The following is an 18,356-nucleotide window of genomic DNA, read 5'->3' as shown; positions in this document are numbered from 1 at the left end:
AACATACATGATCATACAGTCTGCTATTACAGAGCATCGTGACACCGAACCTACGCAGCGTCCACCCTTCATCGGCTGGTGCGCTGCTCGGCCAGCTCTGCCGTGGAACCGCCCTGTGCTTCCCTTCGGCTCCCTTCACCTTGGAGTGGCTCCCTTCAGATCTCATTGTCTTTTTGTTCTAAGGCTAGTTAACCAGTTGAGCTAAAATTACTGGGAAATAGTAAAGGGGCATTTTAATGCCCAGTTGAGCTAAAATTACTGGGAAATAGTAAAGGGGCATTTTAATGGCTTACTATATTGATACAACTCTTCCCATAGTTTCACAGTCATTTGATCTTTAAACAATCGCAAACGTTCACACGAGAAAGTCATGTGAGAAAACAGCTCCAGCGATGGCTGGTAAGAACATACTGATGGCAGACTCAGGTGGCGTGGCTCCCCGCCTAAAGGTGGTCTCTCCTCCCTAGCAGGACAGGAAGGCCTGAAGCCATCCCATAGCTCCGTGCAGAACACTCCGCCTCTAGAGGGCGTTTGGATTTTAGACAGCAAAGAACAACCTCACTCATCCTCATTTCCAGTCAGAGTTTGGGAAGCAACCCATCCCAGAGACATGGGAGGGAGGGCACACCCCTAAAGAGATTTAAGAGCTAAGTGCTCAGATTCCAGCATCACTTCAGCCTAAGGACAGTGTCCTTAAAGAAATGAAAATATTTGCCGTGTTGACAAGGGTGGATAGCTTTGAAAAAGCTACAGCCGCTGTTCCAAATTCAACTTAACACCAGACAGTTCAGTAACATTCAGTATTTTTCACACTTATTTTTCTTACGTCATTAATATTTTAGTATTGCGTAATTCATTAGCTTTAGAAGTGTATTGTAAAACTCTTGGGTAAAATGGAACTGTAGCTATGCTTAAGCAACAAAGCATTTTTTTAAACAACAAAAAAATAATAGAATAAAGTAGAAATTGTAGGTTCTTACTGACTTGTTCTCTCAAACTAGTCACCCGCTGGGTCCAGGCACAGGGCTGGGTGCTAGAAAAATACTTATTTTAAAAAAGGACGCAGACTTTGGGGGTGTGGGGCTCAAGAGTCACAGACTTCCTGAAGGGATGGTATTCAAGCCATTCAAGGAAGCATAAAAGTGGGTTTTTGGATAGATGCTGCCAAGTCATGTAAAGCAGTGACAGATCTGGCCATGCCTCCCTGGACAAAAACAACCACACAGATCAGAAAAGAGCCTCATGAAGCCATTACTGGTATATACCAAACAGGAGGATGAAGTAAAAGGGGCTTCTTCTTTTATATATGTATGTGTATTACATATGTATACCCTCATGCGTAAGATGCTATTACACACCTATACATAGAGGGTTTCTGAGCACACACCACCAAAAAGGAAAGCCAGAGCCTACTGAGACTTCACTGAAGGAAAGAGTTTCAGGTGATATTAGTAAAAGGGAGAACAGATGGACGGCACATAGGCAACAGATCTGAAAGCATTAAACTAGAGGCATTGTAAGGTTCACACATTTAAAAAGGAGGACTTAGAAAAGCCAGGGTGGAAGGTTGAAATGAGCCATGTTGGTGGCCAGAGGAGTGTGAAATGTTAATTGTCATGGTTTGAATCCCAAATGTCCCATGGCTTCATGCTTGAATACTTGTCCTCAGCTGGCAGTGCCATTTGGGAGATTCTGGAAACTTCAGGAGGCCGGGATAGCTGGCGGAAGTGGGCCGCTGTGGACAAGCCTTTGAAGGTTGTACCCAGTCCCTGGTTCCTACCCCGTTCTCCTCCCTGGCCTGCCACGCCGTGAACAGGATCTCTGTTATGCTCTCTTGCGGCCACAGACTAAGTGGCTCCCCTCCCCTCCCCGCCCCCCGCCATGATGGACTGAAACCCGATTCAAAGTAAACCTTCCCAGTTGGTCCGTGAGGTCCGTGAGGTACTTTGGTCAGATACAAAAATAAACGAATACACTAATATCCCCCCTGTGTTCTACTGAAGTAGTCTTCACTGTTCCCTTAGAGGCTCTTAGAGCCTTTAAGACATCATTCTCAACTAAAACATATGGTTAGGATTATTTGAAGAAATACCTGATCTACCAGGACAGAATCTGTGGTGCTGTCCATCAGACTAAGTCCTTGAATGCTCAACTGAAACGGTGAATGTGGGAGCACCTGGTCTCTCATTTAAATTTCCTATCTAAGAAGGCTCACCCAGCACTTACGCTGAACAAGGCCGTGCAGGGACACAGAGCTCTAACAACATCTTCACACAAAGGCTCCCTAACAGCATGGGTAAAGGCAATGTTGCTGTCCCTGTTACACTCTGTGTCACCTCCAGACATCACTGCTGTGGTGTGAATATGAAGTGCCCCCCACAGTCCCGGGTGCTGAGTCTCCAGGTGGCTATGTTATTTTGAGAGGTGGCCTAGCTAGAAGAAATAGGTCACTGGAGATGTGGCTGTGAAGGTCACACGTGATCCTGCAGTACCTTCCCCTCTGCGGGTTGCCTGTCTACCATGAGGTGAACAACTTCCTCCTCCACATAATGCTGCTTCTACAATGTCCTGCCAAAGTACAAGGAGTCAGAAAACCACGGACAGAAACCCCCAAGACCATGAGCAGAAATAAACCTTCTGTTAGGTGTGGTTCAGAAATGACAAGTCTGACAAGCAGCAGCTGTTTAGGTGTGATTATTAATTATCATCATCATCACTATTATTATCGTCATCATCATCACTATCATCATCATAATCACTATTATTTGTAGAACTCAGGCCACCTTGTTTTCTTTGTTGTTGCTGCTGTTCAGCTGGTTTGGGTTTGGGGTTTGGTTTGGTCTACAAGGCTGGGATGGCACGCAGGACCTCAAATACGCCAGACAAACACTATGTTACTGGGTTACATATCCAGTCTCACACCAGTTTCAAAGAGAGCGACAGTCTGGTCAGAATTCTTTGTGTTAAATGAAATTGGAAAGGGAACTTTCCGGGTTTGCTTCTTAGGCCCTGTCAAATGAAGATTCCACTGTGTCTCAGCCAGAACTACATAACGACCCGGCCGCTCTGTAGAATCCAGTTCTATGTGTCATAGGAGAGCAAACAGCTTAATTCCCAGAGTGTTTTGTTATTCTTATAAGTTTTTTTTAACTTTTTTTTTCTTGATAATTTTATCTACAAAGCCCACCAGCCTGGTTTCAAAGCTGAGGCCCATTGTTTCCCACCTGGAGATCTTGAAAAATACTAATATAATTTTAAAGTTACAAGGGGGCTGAGATTTTAATTTGGCCAAATCTACAAATATGTATGAAGTACTGAAACTTACAAGGTGAAAGAGGAAGAACTAGACCAGAATGCTCAAGAATGGCAGGCACCGAGTCTAAGAGTGTTCACGCCTAGGACCACACAAACTAACCCAAAGCCAAATCCTGCACCATGGTTGGGCTGGAGGCATTTTTAAAGAGGTCCCCAGGTGGTTCTAGGGAGCTGCCCAGTTGAGAGCTGCTGTTGACCCCACGTCAGAGAGAGCAGACTCAGAGAGCTCTTCAGTCAGGTAATGTGGAAAACGCCTGCTAGCCGGGCGCCCTCTGGAAGATGTTTCCACAGCTCAGGTTTCCTAAGGAACCGTCTGCTGAAGATAATGACATCCATGTGATTAAACACAAAGTCAAATTTGGCTTCATAAAATTTAACCCAAGCTCCAGTATCTAAAAAATAATAGTCCTGTGTTCTTAGATTTCCAGCAAGTCACTCTCTTTAAGTGTCTCCTCTGAAAAAGAGGAATAGCAGTGGGCTCTTTAATACCTCCCAAGACTATTGTAAACTGTCAACTACAAAATGTCAACAATTACACTGAGGACTTTTATAGCCCATTGCTATAATGGGGTTAGTTTGGACTGATTAAGAAATTGTGTGTGTGTGTGTGTGTGTGTGTGTGTGTGTGTGTGTGTGTGTGTTTGCGTGCGAGCTTGTGTGTGCTTCTTATGGTTTTTTAAATTCTAGTTTGGGTTTTTTGTTTGTTTTCTAAAGAGAGGGAGAGAAAAGCATGGGGTTGGGTAAGTGAAATGGTGGGGAGGATCTGGAAGGAGTTGGGAGAGGGGAAACTGTGATCAGAATATATTGTATGAAAAAGTTTCCAAAAGCAATAATAATGTCAGGTATAGTGGTGACAGCCTTTAATCTCAGCACTCGGGAAACAGAGGCAGGTGTACCTCCTGCAAGGTGAAGACTAGCCTGGTCTAAACAGTGAGTTCCAGGGACAACCAGGACTATGTAGAGAGACCTTGTCTCAAGAAAAAGAGAAGGAGGAGGAGGAGGAACTCAAGGGGAGGGGAAGAGCAGCAGCAGTTGGAATTGGGGAGGGTGGTTATTGTTTTCTTCCCTCCCCACATCAGAACCTAGTACACTAGAGGTGTTTTAAGAGTTTGAACATGAAGTCCTGACAGACTGCATCCCAAGCCTATAATGCACCACTAAGTTGAATGACATACAACAAGTGGAAACTGCTTTCTCTTCCGTCACGTGAGGCACTTTACCCAGTGACGTGGTGAGTCAAAGATGGTTGCCATGACAACGGCGGTAATGACAAGGTGGTGGTAACAGTGCTGGAGATTCGAGTAGCTAGCAGTAACAAGACTATCTCACTTAAGTACTAAAATCGTACAAACAGTGAAAAAATAGAGAATTTCTTATTCTTAAAATTCAGTGCTGTCTCAATAGATCACAGTGTTATTGCTTTCATTATCATATGGCAAAGACTCTGACTGAACTTCAGTCAGCCTTTTCCATCTAGAACTACAGCCTAGTCTCTGTGTCTGGCCTGGACCACATGATTTGAGGGTGAGTCATGAGGACTCAGGTTATTCTTACTTTTTATTACATTGGTTTGTTTACTTTGTGCGGGTGGGCAGTCACATGCCGTGTGTGAATGTGGAGGTCAAAGGACAACTTTCAGGAGCAGGTTCTGTCTCTCCACCACGGCGGGCTTCCAGGGGTTGGACTCAAGTTCTGAGGCTTGGCAGCAGGCACCTTTACCCACTGACCCATCTTGCCAGTCCCTGAGCTTAGAAGAGACTCCCCCATCTCAATGTCTGATAACTCTCAATATTTTATCAAATTCCCCATTCCTCGCAGTTGGTACCCTGAGCTACATTCAATAAGAACACTAAGGTCTACTTCACCCAAATCCTTCCCATCCCTGGTGGTGCCTTTCTAGTAATTTTCCATCTGCTGGTCCAGACTTTGCCCCGAGCGGTGAATCTTGACTGGCTCATACTGGACTCAGAATGGAGCCCAGTTCCATACTCCCTTCCCTGTTATAATCATTACTGAATAAAGCATGCTTTTACTACTTTTAAAAAGAAAGTATTCATTGAGCCATTTTACATTATCATTTTATAGAAGAAAACTATAAGATGGGAGCAGTTAAGAAAATTACCCAAGGTCCTCAGGTAGGAGATAGTGGACCTTGGCTTTGAAAACAGCTTGGGTGGCTCTGAGATAATTTCTAACTTATGCAGAGCTTTGTTTCAAGAGCTAATAATTTGGGTGTCGGGGGGTGTGGGGGGAGAGGGCTTGCCATTTCCTTTCTCACCAACCTGTGACCGAGGTGGGTAATGAATGAGCTAAAGTTCAAGGAGGTAGAAGTAATGGCTTTAGACATGGAACTAGAAATGAGGCCCGCCTCGCAGTCCAGTGTCAGGGACAGCATCCATTTACTTAAGTAAATCTCTAATCTGAGAACGGCCTTACTGAGAAAATATTGATGAAGTCTTGTCACCTGCTAGGAAACGCAATGTGTATTTCACATGTGTGAAATTTAAACACCTTGTTGCTTACTTATGATAAGAAATTGCTGTAATAAACCGAGGAGATTTGAGCCTGACAGATGTCCTTCTTTGACAGAGTATCTGTAAACAGAACCTTGACCGGGGACTCAAGAGCCAGTCCTTGTCTCCTGTTCAGATTAGCTCAAGTGACTGGTGTTAGGCAACTAAAAAAACAAGGGGAGTGCTCCCTGCTCAGGGGAGTGCTCCCTGCTCAGGGCAAAAGTCTCTTTTAAAGGGTTTCAATGGTGCAGGCTGTTCGGCACTTGTGGTCCAGCAGCCTGCAAAGGGAATCGGGCTGGAGCCAAGATACAGTCTTTGTGGTGGTTTAAAGGGTCTGACCTGAAGCCTGGAACCTTACCTAGGTAACAGATGTCTTCTGCAAAGAGAAGGAAATGCTGAAGAAAAACCACACAGATGTCACACTTGGCAATTTCCTAAATGCTTCCACAGTCACAGACATTTTAGGACTTCATGTCCATTTAGGAAAGAGATCTGGTTTATTGTGGTCATGTGATTTTTCCTACGGACATCAGTCAAGAAGGGCTAAAAATCTGGAAATGGGATTGCAGTGCTCAGTCACCAAACTGTGTTTCTATAGTCTTGTTAAATTTAAAGAAGCGAGCTGGACAAGAGAGCTTTAAGTGACAAAGTGTGTCCCTTCTTTGGGGACACATCTTCCTCCCCATGTCAATGGTCCCTAGCCTGGGAGGCTGAGTGGTTGGTTCTCTGTCTGTCTTAGTCCTTAGCCACTGCACTAAGTACAGCAGGGCCTGCATAAGCCTCTGGTGTCCTCGGTGGATCTTTGCAGCAGTGCATGCCAACCTGCTCCTGGAAGGAAAGGCAACAGTGTTGTACCGTCCTTTGTAGGCCGGCCTTCTCACTCTGGTTGTGGAAGAGAAATTTCAAAGGAATGGTCCGAACCCCCTGAATTGCAAGCAGCCTCTGGCTGTGGTCCTGATCTTCCAGTCCTGACGGCCTGCACTTACGGCTTAGTCTTATTGAAGTGCCCTTTGAAGGTACCCGGAACTGGACAACCATCGCTGAGTGGCCTCTCAGAGGGAGTGAGAGTGGAAAGGCCCCTCTCAGAATAGGGTGGGTGGGCCAGAGATGGCTCAGCCGTTAAAGGCTGGGCTCACAACCAAAAGTGTAAGAATAGGGTGGGTAATATTTTTGCCGATTCTTCAACAGTGACACCCACACCCCTGGGTTCTCGACATGCAAGATCAGATGGGCTCCAATGCTGGTGGCATCTCTTCCTCTGCCCCCTCTGCCTCCTTCACACAAGTTCTTCTTATAGGTCTCCACCTTCTGGAGAACAAACCCATTGTCTCTCATCACCATCAAGCCCCATGCTCCCTATTACAACCCTCCTCCTCCTCCCAGTGTCTTATAGAAATCGTACAAAGTTGTCTGGATTGTTCCACACCACAGACACAGCCAGCCAGCTGTCCCTGTCACCCCATCCCACAGATGTAGGAGCAACCAAACACCAGTCCCCCAGCCTCTCTCCCAGCGCCTCTCCTAGCAGACAAGGCAGGGTGAAGGGCTAGCCCTGGAGGTAAAAACCTGGACCCGTGAGCCTGGACCTGGGAAGTGGCAAGTAGGACGTCCTGGCTGGTTTTATGTCAACTTGTCACAAGCTAGAGTCATCTGACTAAAGGGGCGTCAGCTGAGGAAATGCCTCCATAAGATCCAGCTGTAAGGCATTTTCTTAGTGATTGATGGGAGAGGGCCCAGCCCATGGCGGGTGGTCCTATTCCTGGACTGGTGATCCTGGGTTCTACATAAAAGGAGGCTGTGCAAGCACCCTCCATGGCCTCTGCATCAGCTCTGGTCTCCAGGATCCTGCTCTGTTTGAGGTCGTGTCCTGACTTCCTTCGGTGATGAACAGCAATGTAGAAGGGTAATCCAAATAAACCCTTTCCTCCCCAAGTGTCTTTGGTCATGGTGTTTCGTCACAGCAATTATAACCTAATTCAGAGGAGATGGGGTACCAAGTACTTATCTAACTGTATCTCTGCCCCAGGCTCCTGTACATGTCTGTCTGTCAAAAGGCCTTCTTTGTAACTTTCTTAAAAACTCAAGCAAGATACTCAAACACTCAGTTCAGTCCAAACACAAAATTGATCCGCATTCAACGTGACTGTATTGCCCTCTAGTGTTCAAAAAGAAAACAACCATAAACAGCAGTTTTCAACTTCAAAACATTCCTCACTCTCAGCCCTGTTTTCCACATCCTTGGTGTCTCTCCTGCAGCTAGAATGGTAACTATATGTGTACTGACTAGTTTATAGATGATTCATATAAAATTTAAATCGGAGTGTGTATCCAGGCCACTATACTTTCTGGGCATCCCTACCCTTCCTGTCTAGCTCTTCCGGACAGTTTGCCCTGACCCTTGGTATCCCTGTTACCTCCACGGTCTCATCCTGGTGCAGCCAGCCTCGGATCTGGTTCTTATCTCCTCAAGGTAACCTTGGCATAGAGCTCACTCTCTCCATCCTATTCACCAGGCTGATGCCTTCGTGCCCATGTGTCCCTCCCAGTCACACCTTCATCCACCTTCCCTTCCCTTAGCCTACTCTGTCCCTGATGTCTTCAGCCTCTTCGGCCTTAAGCTCCAGCCTCACATTGTGCCCACCTTGACCTGTCTTGAGAGCCAACTCCCTTCTAAACATGTTGCTGCAGTTAAAACGCTCTGACACTTCTGAGCTCCTCCGTCATCTGTGCATCCTTTTTCCAACCACTTTTCCGGTCAGCCGAGACTGTCAGATCAAATGTAACTATGCCTTTGTCAACAACCCTAGCCCTTCATCCCAACCAAGACTTGACTCTATGTCTCAGTGGAGCACAACATTTTCCCACTCAAACCGCAGTCTCTGGACCTAGGAAGAGCTCACACTTTTCTGTTGATCTGATGGAGGTGTGTTCACCACTCTGCACTGCTCTCCTGACCTGCCCCACCTTGCTTCTATCAAAAGACACTCCCTCTTATCTTGAAGGAAAATGCTGCATTCTATTGTCAACAAAGCATTTCATGTGATTACATTTGACCTACGCAAAAACTGGGACAAATTCTTACAAGCCAAGAAACGAGGCCCTGAGCGCTCTCCTACAGAAATCAGTTGTTAAAAAACCCCGGGTAGGAATAAGCTTCCTGAGAACCCCTGTCATGTGGGAAGTGGATTCTCTGTCCACAGGCTCCAGGGAGACCTTGGTCGCCACTGCTGGCAAAGCACCTGCAGTTAATTTATTCCTGTCTAAAAGAAAAATGTGAAACAGCTTGGAAAGCAAGAGTTATCTCCCCTTTTTTGGAAACTTGTGAGTACTAAGGATGGAGTTTCCTTGTACATCTATTGCTCTGTCATCTTTAGAGGCCTTGCCTGAGACCTGACTGTCCATTCTCAATAATCTGGGTCACAGCTTTGGAACCATACTCTATGGAAAGTCAGATCAAACTCTTATGGAAGCATCATGCCACAGAGACGAGACACATGAGTATAGGCTGTGACGAGGCCACGGAGAACTCACTGATCTAAGTGCCCTACAGTTAAAAGATTAGCTGATTTTCTGTCAACATATAATAGGAGCTAAAGCCACCTCTACTGGGAATAGGGGACCCAGCTGAGCCACCCATCAAAATTTCAGACAGGTAGCAGTCTCGGCTCCTTCCTGGGCCTTTCACTGAAGCATGAAGACCATGGAGCTCTGCTTCTGTCTGTCAGTAACATGTACTCCTCTGTCCCATTTTTCTTCTAATACGACTTTCTTTGTTGTGCACCTATATTGTACATGATGCCGACCTCCACACCGGCCTTCCCACAAATCCTGTCCTGGATGTGGCCCACACTGGGAGGGACCACAGAGCTTCACTTCATCAGAGCAGATATCTACAGGCTACATCAGAAGCTCTGGCCTGGAAGATATGGCTTCTAACTGGACTTGGATAAGGAACTCACTCTTGTCAGCCTGAGTGTTTCCCTCTGTCCGAAAGGGATGCTTGCTGTTGTCAAAATCAACTCAACAGCACTGTGAGGACTGATTATATTGTCATGATAAAAGAAACTCCAAGAGCACCCAGGAAGGGGCTACAAGGACACAGGGCAGAGGAGTCTGTATATAAGATGGACTTAGGTGCTTACAGTAAAGCTTGCTATTGGACAATGTTTCCTTAAAGCATGGAGGGGCGGGGGCTGGACAATGGCGAACAGCAGCAGCACGTCGGGCAATAAGAGCCATCTCCCCAGAGGGAGGCCCAGCCCGTACTGGGTGAGTCAGCAGTCAGCACACTCCTACAAAATGATTGATTCATGCACATTTTAAGCTGTTTATAAAAGATTTGGGAGAGGAATGGAACAGGATTGAACTGGCCCATGGGGACAGATGAGACAATGTAGGAGACTTCTGTGGATCCGAAGATATTGGTATTAAAGGGATGCCTCAGAATTCCTGCCCACCGCAGCCTGTGGCAGGCCTGGCATGCTGCCCCTCCACGGCAGAGTGGGCAGTGGAAGGGCACGGGGTTGTGGTAAACACTGCACAGTGGGTGTCCGAACAAAGCGCAAGGGTGTGGCTTTCAGTAAATAGCAACTGTTATTGTTCCGTGGAGCCCTTTCAAAGGAGTGTGGGGGCCTTCCGTAGCTGCCCGCTGCACACAGCACACCGTCCAGCGTGTTCACACATGAAGACAGGCCACGGCTCTCCCTGAGCTGTGAGCAACAGCTACTGCCTTCAGCTCTCTTTCTTCTGAGGGAGGGAGGAACCCTGGGACGCGTGGAAAACTGCCCACACCCAGCGGAGGCATTTAAGAGGTCTGGGATCCCAGCTCTGCCATGTGCTAGCTGAGCTGCTTAGATAAACTTATTCAACTCTCTGAGTCTGTTTCCTCATTTCTAAAACAGACTAACATGTTGTGTAGTAAACAGTGTCGATCCGCTGGAGACTGGATGACTGTCCACTCAGGATCATTGTTACAGTTCATTGTTCGCTGGGTGTGATTGCTAATTCAATGGGCCAGCTTGCCTGGACCACAGGGTACCCAGATATTTGGTACAACATTCCTCTTTTTGCGGCAATGTGTTTGGGATAAGGTTAATATTTCAGTCAGTAGACCCCCAAAAGCAGATGCCCCTCATCTTCAGTTGTAAGCCTGAACAGAGCAAAAATCTTACCCTCCCTGAGATGAGAGCAAAGCTCCTCCTGACCGAGAACTCATTACAGAGACATTGTTTTCCCCTAGTTTCCAGCTCAAACCAAGAACCCACTTTCCTTGGGTCTCAGGATTGTTCACTCTGGGTCCTAGGATTTGTCAGCTTCCAAATCATGAGAATCAGTACCTTACTTTATAAATATATCCCATTGGTTGTTTTTCTCAGAAACTCCAACTAATATAGTATGTACTTAAAAAATATTTTATGATTGATTTTTTTTTTTGAGACAATATTTCTCTGTGTAGCCTTGGCTGTCCTGGAACTTGCTCTGTAGATCAGGTTGACCTCAAATTCACAAAGATCCTGCCTCTGCCTCCTGAGTACTGAGATTAAAGGCATGTGCCACCATCGCCCGGTTTATGATTGATTTTAAAAAAAAGTCAAAATTAAGGAGAAAGTAACATCTGCTTGTATAGGCATTTGAAATTCTTTGTTTAAGAAGCAGGAGAAATGTCCCTAGTATGCTGTTCAGTGGGTAGGTCTGATCTTCTAAATCCAAAACGTGTAGCAAGGGTTGGGGCAGGGAGACCCACTCTCTGAGTAAGACATTTTAGATGTCTATTTTCAATTTCTTCTTTGTATAGTTCTCTGAATTTTAAGAATCGTATTATTTGTGCTATGGTTTCACCATTTGTTGGGTATGATGAAATCACTGATGCAAACCCGGTTCGCTAGAGAGAGAAGCTGGTCTGGCTGCCTCTTGCTGCAGTGTGTAGAGATAGTGGAGGGTTCTCACAAGCACAGGCCCAAGAAGACAATGTCACACCGTCCCGGGCACAGGAGGAAGAGCTGCAGCGCTTTCAAGAATCAGGGAAAGGGAGAACTTGCCACAGGAGGTGGGGTGGGAGGGATACAGGCCGGCCCCACTGACAAGGCTCCTCCACACACCGGCAGGGGCGGTGGTGGCCTGGGAAGAAGGGCAGGTGCATCCTTGACATCAGTGTGGAGACGCTCTGTACCCCGAGGATAGGAGGGGGCTTTAAAGGGGTTGTAAGGGAGGAAGAGAGGAAATGTAGGACGTGGGGCTCCAGGTGGCACGATCTCTTCCTGTCTGTCCAGGCATGACTTTGACACAATAGTCCCTTCTGACTGCTGTCAATATCTTTTTAAAAATGTTTGTCTTGTTTTTTTTTAATATTTTCTAATTTTTGAAATTATAATTTTGTAATTCCTCTCCTTCTTCTTTTTCCTTCTTCCAAGCTCTTCTAGGTACCTTTCCTCGCTCTCTCAAATTCTTGACTTCTATTTTTTTTGTTACACACACACACACACACACACACACACACACACACACACGCACACGCACACGCACAGCACATGCATATGCACAGCACATGCACATGCACACACACCCCTAAATGCATCAAGATAACCTGCTCAGTCCATATACTGTTACCCGTTTGTGTTTTCCAGGGCTGACCGCTTGTATTGGAGAAACAACTGGGGGCTTGTCCCCAGGGAAGACCATTTCTCCTACTCCTGGCATTTTCCAATTACTTGTCACTGTTTGTCTAGGGCTGAGGCCCTGAAAGCTTTCCCCATTCCGTGTCAGTGTGTCCACTGACATATTTTGTGTGTTTGTATTTTTGCCTGCATGTATACATGTGCACCGCGTGTGTCTGTGCCTATGGAGTTCAGAAGAGGGCGTTGGCTTCCTGGGAACTGGAGTTAAGGGTGGTTGTGAACCTGCATGTGCATGTTAGGAACTGCATCTGGGTCCTCCGAAAGGGCGGCAAACGCTCCTAACCAATGACCCATCCAGTCCCGTGCTGTCAATGTCTTAACACATACCACCTCTATTCCATTTGGGCATCGCAAGTTTGCTCCTCAAGTTTCCGTTTTAATTCTTCTGTTTCCTCATCTTTACAGAGCAGAAAGAGAAGCTAGACACAAAGACTCACATACTACAATGATTTCCACACAAAGGGTGCTTCCCATCAACAAGGAACTAGAGATTCACACAGCAACAAAGATTTCAAAAGCATCTTGTATAAGGGGAGAAAAGAAAGGGTATAGTTTATTTTATTCCATTTATAGAGATTCTTGGGTGAGGAAAAACTAACCTAGAGAGGTACACTGATCGGTAATTACCCATAAAAGCCTAGATAATCAAATAGAAGGAGACATGGAACAAATTTACTGGGGTGATAGACATGTTTTATGTCTTAATTAGGGTAGCAGCTACACGGGTACATAAATTAATCAAAGCATACATCAGTGAACATCTAGAATAAGTGTTTTTTACTTAACGTAAGTTGTACTTCAATAAAAATGAAGATATAGGGAAACTAGTTTTTTTTAAAAAACAAGTCATAGAAGCGTTTGTGTGGTAGTCTCACATGAAAACGGACCTCGTCTCTATATACCATATGAACAATACACATATGTAACCATGTGGAGAACATGAGTGCATGTATGTACTCAGTCACATTTGTGTATGTATAGAACATGGCTGGAGCATATATAAAACATGTAAAGTTCCATAGAGGTAGACTGGGACTTGGGATGGGAAGGAGGATTGTTTTTAATCAGAATAATATTGCTTTAAAAAAAATTGCTTCCCATGTACACATAGACTTTCAACAAAATCACAATTTTTTTTCTTCCTGAATACGTGTGTGCCAGGACACCACAGCCGTGACAGGCCCGTGGCTTTAAGCATGGTGTGCTGTAAGCCGTGAGCGGCCCGTCTCAACAGCTGCCATCTCCAGTCTACCGCCATGACACTTCCAATGTCTTCAAAAACTGCAGTTTTGTACCAAGTGCAATGGTGCAGGCCTCTAATTCCAGTAACTGGAAAGCTGAGACAGGAGGATGGCTGCGATTTAGAGGCCAACTTTGCTACCCAGCAAGACCATGTCTCAAAAACAAAACAAAACAAACAAAAAAGTTTTTTTTCACAGAAGTGTAGGTTTTGCCTAAGCCAAAAAATCCTTGCTGCTTCCTGTCTCTGTACCATAACAGCCAGTCTCCACAGAAGGATTAGAGGACGTGATACCATGCCTTACTATTTTCACTATTACTTTTCCTTTTTTTTTTTTTTTTTTAAACTGGCCTCATCTTCATTTGGCCCATGCTTGATCACTCAGCCAGGCCTGATCATCTGTCCTGACCGTGCTCTGAGTTCACTGCCCCACGACCTTCCTGCTGTTGCTGCCCTAGACCAGCTGCCTCTCTTAGGTTTGCCCTGCCAGTCCAACTGGAACCTTCTCCAGTCCTTCTCCATCTCCTCTGTGCCCTCACTGTTCTCTTAAAAATGTAAATAACATGTTCTCACCGTCCTGTTCATAACCCTTCAAACCTTCCCATTCAACTTAAGCAAATAGTACAGTCTCTTAGCACATCCGGCCCTCCGGTTTGGCTCCTGACTCTTTCTTCATGGTAGCCTCTAGCCAGTTCCTTCCTGTCCACTCAGACTCCTCAGTTCCTTAAACAGCGTTCTCTCCACTGGGTCTTTGCACGTGCTATTCCGTCTTGACACATTCTTCTGCTCTCTGGGTCCCGTGTCTCCCAAACTACTTGGCTCAAGCTTCAGAGAGCTGTCTACAGCAAGACTGTCATGCCTAACGGAGGTAGAAGCAGAGGGAAGGACGCAGGGCAGAGGCTACGGGTTAGGAATTCAGCCTCAGCAATGCTAAAGAAATGGTGTGAAGAGCGCGGAGAAGAGGAAGTGCTGGGTGGACAGGAAGTTGAAAGTAGCCAGATCCATCTGGCTTATGAGGAATGAGGAGGGGGAATGAGGGGATGGGTGGCTGATGCAGCCAAACAAGGCGAAGCAAATGCAGCCCTTGTTTTGCAAACATCTATTTTTAAAGCAGGGAGTTTTATAAAGGAGTGTCCAGTGCATTGCAGAGATGTACAGGGAGAGAGATGAGCCAACTTAGGAAAAGATGGAACAACTGGACCAGGAGCAACAGGCAGGTTTGGCTGCAAATGATCGATTTGAGGATGCAGAGCTATGAGCTTGCGAGCAGGATGGATGAAGGCAGAGACACAGACCTAGGTGTCCAAGAATATTTCAGATACCCACTAGAGCAACCGGGCATCCAGAACGGTCACTGGTTGAGATGGGGATCTCCAGGGGGAGCAGGTTGACAGAAGACAGTGAGTTACATCTGGAGTATGCTGACATTAGGGTATCTGTTCCCAAGTCAGCACGCAAGATTTAGTTCAGACCTAGCCCTCGCGATAACATGCAGCTCCTTACCCACAGATACCTACCTACTTGGACCTTTTTGTTCCTCTCTGTGTCTATACGTTTCTAGAGCTCCTGTTTACGAAGTCCCAGTAAGGCACGAGAATTGTTTTCTGTGCTTGTGGAGTTGTTAACGCAAAGGGAGAAAGGCAAGAACAAAACCAGTCCTGCCAGGGTCAAAATTTTCCTTACAAAATGTGTTTCTTCCCCAAGCATGGGTCAGTCGGTCAGTCATATTGTTTCTCTTCCTTGAGATTCCTTCCATGGCTCGATGCTCCCTAAACACTCCAGACCACTTCACCTCTTCTTTGCTGAGCCCCGGGGACACTTTGAAATCCACAGTGTACACATTTTTCACATAGTTAGAGTTTCTTCTTTGCCTTTGAACTCTTGGCAGGTGTACATGTCATGCCAACTAAATTTTTGAACTTTGAAAAAGTCCAGCTTATACAGTATTTCATTTTCCTAATGCCCTGTGCTTGGTACAGTCCCAGGAACATATATTTTCAAAAAAAATGAATTGGATTGAGACCAACATTGAATTCTTTAGGATGAAAATAACTACCTTGAAAGGATGTGATATGATAGGAGATGGCACATTGGTTAGGAGAGTGAAACCATATCAGTTTCTCACACAGGAAGGAATAGAACCCAGTACAATAAGGAGCCTTTCAAAAATGATAGCTTTTCATTGTAAACATTCCCCAAAGGAGGAGAATGCTTGATGTGAGGTGTAGCTCAGGAATCTTGCCCAGTATGTTTGAGGCCTGAGTTCACTCTCAGCTCTGCAAAAAGTTAGTCAACCAATTCAAAGTTCCTTTTCTGAGATTGAACTTAGTTTGTGAACAATATTGGTTCACAAAACGCAGCACTTGTCACTTACAGTAATGACACCCAGAAGTACTGATACCCAGTAATGACACCCAGAAGTGCTGATACCCAGTAATGACACCCAGAAGTACTGATACCCAGTAATGACACCCAGAAGTACTGATACCCAGAAGTACTGATACCCAGTAAAGATACCCAGAAGTACTGATAACCCAGAAGTACTGATACCCAGTAATGACACCCAGAAGTACTGATAACCCAGAAGTACTGATACCCAGTAATGACACCCAGAAGTACTGATACCCAGTAATGACACCCAGAAGTACTGATACCCAGTAATGACACCCAGAAGTACTGATACCCAGTAATGACACCCAGAAGTGCTGATACCCAGTAATGACACCCAGAAGTACTGATACCCAGTAATGATACCCAGAAGTACTAAACAGCACAAATGACAGGACTTGGGGTGAATGCCTTCCTTTTGGTTAGAGCTCTGTTGGCATGGCCATCTTGTTATTTGGGAAATTTAAAGGAAGGGTATTCAATGACTCAGCTTGTAGCACCATTCTCCAGGCAGAAGAGGTGAGGCAGCCACCTGTGGTGGCCAGAATACGCTTGTCAAGATGGAGAAAGCTGTCTGCCACAGGGGAACGGAGGGCAGTCATGGGGTTTGTCTTGTGAGCCCTGGCCAGTCAGCCTTAGCTTCTGGCACCCTACCACTGCCGCCACTGTCTCATATAAACTCTCCACTGGAAACATCCCCTCTCCCTCCACACAAGACCTCCAACACACAGCTTGCAACAGAGACACAACTGAGAAACTGAGACTAGGAAGAGTGGATTCAAGGTCGCGGGGTCAGGTTTACTGGGGAGCAATGAGAGGCACGCCTCCGGAGGTAGCAAGGACAAGGGGTCAGGCACTTCAATGGTTGCCTCATAGCTCTGCCGAGGGCTTGTTTTCGAGCATACCTTTTCCCTCCCGAGATTCCCAGGAGGCACAGGGTAAACAGCACGAGAGATCCTTGTGTCCCCGGTGGCACCAACACCCACTGACTCTGGGTCACATTCCTTTCCAGACCTCACAGGCCTCAGGTTGCAAAGGCCTTGTTGCACAATCCTTAGAGGAATGGGTATGACCGGGGCTGGGTTGGGCCGAAGGGGTGTGCCCCGTGCGTGTCAGGGATCTCTGTGTGGCCAGGTGCCAAGGCACCCAGGTGGTGGCAGCAAGACTCACAATTTAATGCCTCAGGATCTTTGGGGAGGTACCTTTCTTTCTTTTATCCCCTCCCGAGGCTTTTAAAGTAACATTGTCAAGCTGCATGTTTGGGGTGATTTTAGGGGAAACATTCCAAAAGTTTACTAGGTATACCTGCATGTCATTTTTCTAGAGAAAGCTGGGATTTCAAAACCCCATTGCAGAAGCTGAATCTAAACTCCCTTTCTTCCTGTTTTCCACAATCAGCTTCCTGCTATAGTGTGTGCACATTTCTCAATATATTACACAGTTTTTGAAATTAATATGGAAGCGGAAAGAGAGAGCACAGCTCTGCTCAAAGCCTGTGTCACAACGGCCTGGTTTTCCCTGAAGGAACGCTCACACTTCTCTTTACCACGGACAAGTCTGCATGGAACGCCGGGAATAGATAGAAGAGCCATGTAGGGGTCAGATGTTTTAGTTGACTATAAACCAGTATGATTCTATAAGACCATCTACATTTGCCAATAGCAACAAAAATACTCTTCACCTGCTTCCAATGATGGAGCAAACTGACAACCATGGCAATTAAGATGCATTTATCTAACAGATTATTTGTTTCACTTCACTTTCTTCCAGGATTTAGATCTTTGGATAGATATTAATATATTTGCAAGGAATTCAGTTAGAAATGTGGAGTACCTGTGTCCAGAGAGTGCCAGGGCATAAACCTACACACTGAATGGAGATGTAAGACATATGCAGTGCTATAGAAAAACCCTGGGCAAGGTTGAGAAAGCACCTGACTTAACAAGGTAATTCCAAATAAAATCTGAAACCATAGGGAAAAGTTCCCGAAGCCCCACTTAGCAAATATATTGGTTAATAAGGGTAGGTCACTTACCACTTTTGTGTGAAATAACCTTGGCTGCTGTACAAAGTGTCTACCCATACACATGCAGGCTACACATATACACTCATAAAACGAACAAGGTCTACCTAATAACGAATTCTCCACAGGTGCCTGCCCTGAGAGAGTTCTACCAAGGTCCAGAACAGAAGCTACAAGTGGCTAGGATTCTAATCTGAGGGAAT

At 45.8% G+C, this 18,356-nt stretch overlaps 1 protein-coding gene across 11 annotated transcripts in view; it reads right to left on the bottom strand.

Annotated features, from left to right (window-relative positions):
* Dnajc5b (DnaJ heat shock protein family (Hsp40) member C5 beta) overlaps positions 1-18,356 on the bottom strand; it is a 163,484-nt gene that overhangs the window by 56,949 nt on the left and 88,179 nt on the right. The window lies entirely within an intron of this gene.

This window comes from Peromyscus leucopus, chromosome 5 (assembly GCF_004664715.2).
Source record: "Peromyscus leucopus breed LL Stock chromosome 5, UCI_PerLeu_2.1, whole genome shotgun sequence".
Classification (NCBI taxonomy): Eukaryota; Metazoa; Chordata; class Mammalia; order Rodentia; family Cricetidae; genus Peromyscus; species Peromyscus leucopus.
Note: the sequence above shows the minus strand (reverse complement) of the source record. Positions and strands in the feature narration are given on the sequence as shown.